Below are 9,597 nucleotides of genomic sequence, written 5' to 3' on the forward strand. Positions count from 1 at the left end.
GGGGAACCCCGGCCCGAGGCGGGTCTGGCAGATTCCGTGTCACGGCGCGGGACGGGCAGAATACTCAGATAAGTCAGGACGGACACGTTAAAAACCCTCTCTAGGTATGACGTACATATATGCACGTATCTACACATCTTTCTGAGAATCTGTTTCTTTCCCTTCTAAGCGTTCTGAAAGAGAGCAGGGAAGAGGGATGCCAAATGTCAAAGGCTGCCAAATGTCCAAAATCACAGACAGGAAAAACTCGTGTCTTCTTAAGCTGCCTCCTGTGGCAGCAATCTCAGCTCCACTTCTGTGCTGAAGACACGACATTTACAGGCTAAACGTTTTTGCCCTGGAGCTGGGTGAGCATTTACATGGTTAAGGCTTAATTCTGCCATTATTCTAACAACGATCCCAGCAGTAACTATTTATTTTGTTGCTTTAGTATGGACAGTACATTGTTGAAATAACTGCCATCAGGATCTCTCTCTTAGATGCAATCCTTCCAGTAACTAGGATAGTGGGAGGTTTGATTTTAACAAAGCTTTGTTTCTTCACTGTTGCACCCAACAGACTTTTGCTATTAATTTCAGCAGGTACACAATCTGAGTTGGAGGAAAACACCCAGCAAAATGGTATCTATTCATTAGACATGATCTCCAAATAGGTTCTATGTGTAGCATCACAGGTCAGACAAAAATCCCCGTGTTTCAAGAGTAAATTTGCTGCTAGCAGTAGAGAAGAATGATGTAGGTAGTACTGGGCAATAGCAGTAGCATAAAATGTAACCAAGAAAAACACAGACTGAGTAGGAGCAGCAGATTGTTTTCAATATGAATGCAGAAGTAATTTCAGGGAGATGACAGGATCTCTGTCATTTAGATAATTTAAAACTTGACGGGCCAAAGCACAACTCATATTCTCTAAATATACACTGACACATCAGGTAAGTGACATCTTTTTCCTCTTTTCTATGGGAAATGAACAATACAATGTAGAGGTATTATCTATAATTTATTAGTTCTGCACTTATGGGATGCAAGCTACTATCAATTTTTAATCCTTTAAATCCACTGTTGTGTAGCAAATATCTTCCCTGGAAATTCTGATAAACCTGAACATGAAGAGCAGGCAGAAAGGAAGGTAATCTTCACACCTCAATTCACAGAAAAATCAGCTATTGTACCTTAGGTATTGTCCCTTATGAGGAAGAATCAGAGCCCCTATATTTTATTAAGGATTTATTTAATATATTTTTAATAGAAAGTGAGCTTTAATTTCATTCTGCTGGCAACCAGAAGCGCAGGAATGTAGTTTGTATCTAAATATAGGTCCTTGAGGTTTTAATTTCCTTTATTTACTGAAGCTTCGTCAAGCAAATAAAGCTGACAAGGTTGAGCTACTGAAGTGCTTGCAGCATAAGTCCTGGGTTACAGCTCATTCCATTCACCCACTGAATAGGAGGCAGAGGTCACACAGCATTCCTGAGGCTAAGGGTACCCGCAGCCCAGCCTAGACCCAGTTGTGCTCTGGTCCTCTGAGAGTTCTTTATTTTAAGCCATCAAGTTTGAGCTGTAAGCCTTTGTGAGCCCTGGCACAAAAGTACACACTCCTTCTATGAGCAGGCAAGAAGTAAACCAGCACATAACAAACAGCCTCACAGATTAAAGATGCTTTACTCAGAAATACTGGTAGTTCTAGCAGATTGATGCTTTTTTAAAGGTGCACTGTGCCAAATCTGTTTTTCCTAACAGAGCACAACTTATTTATACTCCACAAAACCTTTAATGGCAGCAGTCATCCTTCATTCAGAAACTTTGCTTTGCTCCTAAAATCCAAGGAAGTATTTGTTTTCATAAATAAATATGCCCCCTTCCACCACATTTCAAGTTAATTTCTGTATGTCTTTATGTCACTGCTACCATATGTACTCTTGGCCACCTGCCTCATTGCTATTTCTTGCTATGAAATTTCCCTATAAATGTTTGGATATTGCCAGTTGCTGGAACTACAATAAACCTTTAGGTGCCTTTTGCTGGTTGGCACTTACACAGATACACAAATGGAGGAAGCTCTAAGTTTCTTGCAAAGCTGTAGTAAATGTAATGCATATTTGCATTCCAAACCCCAAAGAGGAACAAGAACTGGTCTCTTGATGTGTGAAAAGATCTCTGCAGTACTTGTCAGGAAAGACCCTATTTCAATGTAACCATAAAAATAATGGAGAGTGTACTTTGAATTGAAATGAAAGCACACTAACCAGCCTAATTTTAAGGAAAGAACTATGGGACTCTCATAGACCGTGGCTGGTTGGGATCTTGACTACTTCTGACATGAAGGACATACAGCTAATACCATCACTCAACACCATGCTGGGGATTATTCAAAAACTATTAGTTATCATCTGTGTTGTTTATTGTGATGCCTTCATTGGCAATCCCAGAGTACAGTCAGGCAGCTGCCCAGTCAGCCTGAGGTGTCTTGTCTACAGAGATAGACAAGAGGTGAACCAATGGCACTCTTAAAAAAAGAAACAGGCATTTTTATCATCAAACTTTCAGTTCATACTGCAAAATTTATTTTGGCATTTTTGGCTTTTTGCCAGAAAACTGGTGTGTTGGTTCACTGCCAAGAATGAAATATGGAATCAAGCCCTAGAAGTGTAGCAAAAAATATTGGATTGTTGTGTAACTTTCATTAACAGGGAAATGGGTGTGCATGGGGAGAGGGTACAGATGCCTGAAAGGCTTTATACTGAAAGTCTATTAAGTTAAAAACGAAAATGCCCTTTTAAAAGTCAGAATTTCCCTAATGTTCTACAAGTATCTATTGGTCTGAAAACATTACTGTAAAGAATGGCATTCACATATTTTTATTTTGCTCTTTTATTTAAATAGTGAGAAACTGGAGAAATTTGGTTGAAATATTGAATGTGCTTTCCAGTTACTATAGACCTTGATTAAACAGATGTGAATACCTTCATTAATCAGATTTGTGCACTTTTCGTAAAGTTTCTGCTTCCAGCAGATATAAAATCACTCATAAATATTAAATACTAGGAAAAATGTCCTGCTGTGCAAATGCAATCACTTTTGTTTTCAGTACCACACAGCAACCTTAAGCCCTGGCACGCATGGGGCCATAGAGGCATTCCTTCACACTTCCCCTGCTCCATGAATATTGAACAAACTCCAGGCAAAAGGGACCTGCTTTAACAGGAGGATATGAAAGACTCGACATCCTACAGCAAACTGAATAGGGACTCTCCATAACGCTCAGCAGAGCAGGAGCTGTGGTCTCTCGCTTGAGTGAGTGCTGTAACTTTTAGTCTGAAAGAGCACTTCCTCCATCAGCTGTGGTCTGAAAAGACTAAGCCTACTATGGTTTTGAAAATGTAAAAGTTCCTGTTTCTAAAAAACAGATTCTGGCTATAATTCTTCAGCTGGGGCTGATCCTTCCTTTAAGCTGGGAGCGAAGTGTAACAAGGAGCCCACAAGAACGACCAGTGCTTCCAGGGCAGAGCTGATTTTTTTCTGAACCCAGAGAATACGTTTCCCTGACTGCCGCCTGGGAGAAGCTAATTTGGGGTTTTGAACACCAATGGCCTGCAGAATACCTAAATGTCCTGGCACTGAAGTCTCCTCCTGTAACTAACATCCTTGACTAATTATTTTTTTAAGAAAGAAACTGGCAAATTATTTTATGAAATTCATTTTTTAAATGATGTTGCCTACAGTTGCTGCTAGTGTTGCAAAATATTTCAAACTGGTGTGACTAGCTGCTGATTTTTCAAGATTACTAGGTTCCTTATTAAAAACTAACCACGTCCCTTTGCAATATTATATTCTGGTATAAAATGAACTATATGAAACTGACAGGGGCTTACTCACCAGGCAAGTGTTTTGTGCATGATTCATGCCACCCAGTTGCGTGACTTACATTTCCAAAAATTATTACTGTCATGCACAAAGTTCCCCTCTGCTATGTTTTCTAATTGCCAGAAGAGTACATTTTCTGCATCAAAATAGGATGTTTCAGTAACATTTTCAAAGGAAGTCTAGCTCTCTGCCCTGAGTCCCATCGTTGTTTCAAACACCATGCAGTGTTCTAGCAACACAGAGAAAGAGAAGTTTCTCAGCTGTATCGTAGGTATAGCAATTTATTTAATCCATCCCTTAAAAAAACAAACAGGAAAAGGATGACAACTGGTACACTCCACCTGTTTCACTTCACTTAAAAGCAACAGCACTGACTACCAAATGCCAGCAATACGTTTAGCAATGACTGGGACGTAAAGGGCAAGATTTTTCAAACTGACAAGAGGCTTGGCATCGTTTGAGGCCTGGTGCTCAACCTGAAACTTCATTCTGTTGGCAGAACTGAATTTCAGAATATACCAAGTCACTCAGTTTGGATTTGGGTGCCTGAAAATAGATAATTTGAAATTTTAACTATCAGCTCTCCTTGTTCTATGAAGTTTGTATTTTGTCGAAGACAAACCAGGCAAAACTCTAACTCTGAGGGCAAAAGAACAAGAGAGAGGCATGAGAATTTAAAATGTAAATGAGTGGTGATACTGTTAATTTGACTCAAGTAACTCAACTATGCTGAAAAAAATAATTTCTGCTTAAGGAAACTGGGTTTTTTAGAAGACATTTATCAGAGTAGGAATAAGAAGGTAAGTATTTGGGTGGCCATGTAGATGCATGTACAGAAGAAAACATAGTGCACAATGGAGAAATGATGGCAAGAAAAAGAGTGAGGGAAGTGGTAGACTGAAGAAGACACTCCCTGTACTTGAAACTGCTGAGGCCACACTTCAAATACTGTGTTCAGTTTTGGTCCCCCCTACAAGACAGACATCAAGGTGCTAGGGTGAGTCCAGAGAAGGCCATCAAAGGGGGAAGGCTCTAGAGAATGAGCTTTATGAGGAGCATCTGAGGGAACTGAGGTTGTTTAGCCTGGACAAAAGGAGGCTGAGGGGAGATCTTCCCACTTTCTACAACTACCAGAAAGAAGGTTGTAGCGAGGTTGGGGTTAGTCTCTACTCTCTACTAAGAAGTGATAGGACAAGAGGAAATGGCCTCAAGTTGCACCAGGGGAGGTTTAGATTAGATATTAGAAGAAAATTCTTCACTGAAGGGGTAATTAAACACTGGAACAGGCTGCCCAAGGAGGTGTTTGAATCACCATCCGCAGAGGAGTTTAAAAGACATAGATGTGGTGCTTAGAAACATGGTTTAAGCACTGGATGGGGTAGAGTCAAGTTAATGGTTGGACTTGATGATCTTCAAGGTCTTCTCCAACCAAAATTACTTTGTGATTTTGTGATTGGACTAAATGAGCATGGTATAATCAGAGACAATGTCTTCAGATTTTTGAGAGGGAGAAAGGGACACCAAATTCAGTAGCAGAACAATATAAATACTGGAATCACATTAAGTGGAAAAATAAGGAATGTGATGAAGAATACTACACTCTGGTTCAACTACAGAGGAGTGAGGGAAACTGCAGGCAAGACAAGATGTAGGACACAAAGTGGTTTTTTAGCTGAGCTGGATTATTCCTAAATGAAAAAAAAAATATCTATAAATACTTGAACATACGTTGAAGCCTTATACAGGTAATGTACAGGAGCACAGAAGAGAAAGCCTTGAGGAGATAAAAAAGAATCTCACTTTATGCATGAAAAACCTGAAGAAACATTTAGATATCCAGGAGAAAATACAATAATTGTTCTTACTTCACAGTTCACTCTTGAGCACTGATGTAAAACCAGAGGAAGCTACAGATTACTGACAAGAAAAGCAGTCTTTAGCTGGCCGTCCACTCTCTCAGCACCACCCTGTGCTTTCTGTCTCCTAGCCTCAAATTCTTCAATTTGGTGGTACTAACATCTGCTAACTACTTTTCTATGCTGCAAAGCTTGCCCAGCTCATCACAAATGGACTGAAAAAGGAATGGGGAGAAATTCTTTCAGCACTGTTGACTTATTGCACTGATACTTAATGTTGGAACTTGTACATACAGAATTAATTCTAACTGCATTTCACGTTGAGTAGGTCTCACAAATGGAATAAATTACCATTGCAAATATAGAGATTATTTTTCTGGATTTTAATTTAAAGTCAATTTAAGCTTTCAGCAGAACCAGAACCTTTGCAAAGTGTTTTATAATGTACAGGGCTTCTTTCTGTCCTTTGCCACATGGCAGACTTCACTATGTTCTTGAAGAACAGCGCTCAGTTGCTATCCCTGCAGTAAGCTGTTGGCACAGGTAGAAGTCAACAGCATGGGTGAACATTCATTTGTCAAATTACAATGGGAAGCCATTAATATTAATCTGTCTGGGATTGCTGTTTTGAATGTTGAGACTGTAAACCTTTTCAAAGATGAGTCATCCACTCATCCATTCTTTCTTTTGGAAAAGGCTAAAAGAAGTTATTCTAGTATGCCATTAATGAACTGTGTCAGTTAGACATTTACTACTTCTTTTTGGCAAAGGTTTTTCAAAGCAAACTGTTTAAAGAGCTTCTCTAGCCAAAAAACAATTAAATCTGAGGAGTGATTTCATTCTTTTCTCTCCCCTGGTTCCATCACTTACACAAAGCATAAATAGCATAATGTTTTCTTGCCATGGTATACCAGGAAATGATGATGTTCTTTCTGAGGAAGAGGTAGTACACAGCAATGGAATCATTAATTGCATGCAGCAATTGTTCCAGTCTTCCTTTGAGATGCCCAGGACAAGCAGAACAGTACTAGCTCCCCAAGGGACAAGTTTTTAGTGGGTTCCTCAGTCCACGTTCTTGTGCCAAGTCCTTGGTTCCAATGAGACTCATAAACTGAGCGTACATTGTATTAGCCATTCTGGGATTAGTTGGCTCCTTACAAAGGAAGAGGAGGTGGTGCACACACCCCAGGGCTGAGAAGGCTGGGGTTCTTCTAAGAGGATGAGGTGTGTTTACATGCCAGCACTATGCCTAATTTTCACTCTGTCTCTGGGTTTGAGGAAGGAAGATGAGAGTGTGCACCAAATATTGTGGGCTACAGGAAATGGAGTGGGAAAAACTATTAAATATATGTGTAGAGCACATGGTGCATATGGCTGGAGAAGGAAGAAAGCAAATATCTGGAAGGGTTGAAGAGTCTATATTTTTTCAGATGGAAAGGTGTCCTCCTTCCCATTACAAAGATAAATTTGCTGCTTATCTGAAATTTTCCTTGTGACTTTGGTCTTGCATACAGTCATTGGGTGGGAGGGAGCTTGTGTAGGATGACAGGAGGAAGGACCTAGCAACTATTTAGAAGCTCTGTAAATACTTCAGTTTTGATAACTCAAGACTTTTACCAGTGTTTGCAGCTGTTTCTTTGACATGGATCAGGCATTTCCCATAAACTTATTGATGCGGAAGTTACCAAGCCTACCATGTAAGTCTGAAGCACACCAGGATGAAACAACATGCAGGTCAGATGTCAGGATCTTTCAAAAACTGAAGAATGGTTTACCCTGAATATGGTAATAATGTCACTGTTCTGCAGTTTTTTCCAAAAACATAATCAACTTCTGTGGTATCAAGAGATAAACTTGAGATATACCCTGCAAATGAAGGACATAATACTACGGTACTACAATATACATGATGTCTGGATAATAACAATTATGCACAGTGAACATTAATTAACTATGAATTTCATTCTGTTAGTTTTTGAATAACTGTATCCTATACCATAGCAAATGAGGGCTACATGTGACTTGGCACTGTCACTGCAATGAAGTCATCCTCAGGGACTTCATCTGACATTCAGGGTTCCCAATAGACAATTACAACTATTTCCCATTGTATTTCTCTTATGAATTATGTGAAACATCTTTGCTGGTGTCTTAAATCAGCTGAACTCCCTACAGCTAAATGTTGACACTGCCAGTCAATACTGGCATATGTCTTGTGCAAGAAGCTTTCTCTTATTCAGAAATAATTTTATTAGACTTTCTTGAGCCATTTAGGTTAGACTTCTTGGGGCTTCTATCTCTAGATGGTTTCATCAAAAATAATATTTTGCTTTCATAGGCTTTTTTCTACAAAAGGTTTGTTTCAACTTTTGGAAAACCTATAGCTTTTTGCTCTTAGTTGAGGCTACACTTAAGTAGTGGAAGGACCCTAAAAGACCTAGCAGCTAAAATGACACTTTTATAGTTTAACTGAGATTTTTTTGCAGAATAACTTCTTAATTTATTCTTCATTTCAATTTATCCTTAGAAAAATCTCATGACTTCTTCAAACCTGTGCTTTTCTATAGACTGCCAGGAATTTTCCAAGACTTTCAGACATCTGACTAAAGCTCATGTCACAACTTTAGTGTACTGGCATTTCTAGACACATCCACAGTGAGAGAAAGAATATTTACAGTGCGATCACATCTGTAACTGCAGTTCATAAATTCTATCAAATAGCTTTAAATTACATTCCAAGTAACTCATTTGCAAAGTGCCAGCATTATAGCCAGGGTGGAAGATACTTTCATGCTGCCTGGGCACCAAGTGCTTAGGTTCTTGGGCAGATTTTGTGGCACTTACTGTGTGAAATTGTGGTTTATCTAAATGCAAGATATCTCTGCAAGTCCACAGCTACAGCTCTGCTGCAGCTGCATTAAAGATTTTCTTTCTCTCTGGAGGAAACACACTACTACGAAATCCTACCACCATGGTGACTAGCATAAGAGACCTCATTTCCTGTGCTGACTTCAATCTTAGTCTAAGATTAAACTCATCACATGGGACTGAATGAAAAAAATGAAGTTTCAGCAAGGGCTGAACTCCTAAAAAGAAGAGTCTGTGGTATACAGAAACTTTAGGTGATACTAGCTGGCCTTGTAAGCGAACAGCATGATCAACAGCAACATAAAGCTACAAATCATTCTCAGTTTGTCACTCTGTACCCTATATACTATGCACATCATATGGGGATGCTGGAGATAAAAACTCCTGCCTTAAGCAAAAAGGTAAGAGGCACACTGTCTGTACTCCTTTTCTTCTCCTTCCCCTCCTCCCCCTCCTCCCTCCAGCGCAGCAGGCACCATGCTGTTTCCTCCTGCCCCTGCAAGTGAGCTGGGATCTCCCACACCATTACCTCATCCTGCTGGAGCGGCTTGAACTGATCCCCCCTTTAACAACGCCTGGCTCCCTGCCTGCTGTCATCCTTCCTGTGACCCTTCCAGGGTCTGATTCAAAACACATTAATTGCAGCAGCAATATTTTGGCTGACTGCAGTGGGACCTATAGAGCTCAGTGTCTGGTTTATATATTGGTTACTAGCTTTTTTTTTTTTTTTTTTTTTTTTTGTCAAACACTGGAATGTGTAAATGCAGCAAGAAAGTCAATAGCATTAGATAAACCTAGGCATCTCATTCAGCCAGGTGACTGCTGCAGGCCAAACATAACAAACAAGCCAGATTTATTTAGTTTTAAATTTATTTAAATCAGAAAATCAAAGCTTTATTTAGAGAAGCAATGTCTTTTTAGTCCTTATTCCCTACAAAGTATATACACAGTTTCAGAACATGAAAATAAAATCCTGAAATTGAGAGATTAATACATTTGAAAATAGAGAA

Source organism: Chaetura pelagica, unplaced genomic scaffold (genome assembly GCF_000747805.2).
Source record: "Chaetura pelagica isolate M959 unplaced genomic scaffold, ChaPel_1.0 scaffold418, whole genome shotgun sequence".
NCBI lineage: Eukaryota > Metazoa > Chordata > Aves > Apodiformes > Apodidae > Chaetura > Chaetura pelagica.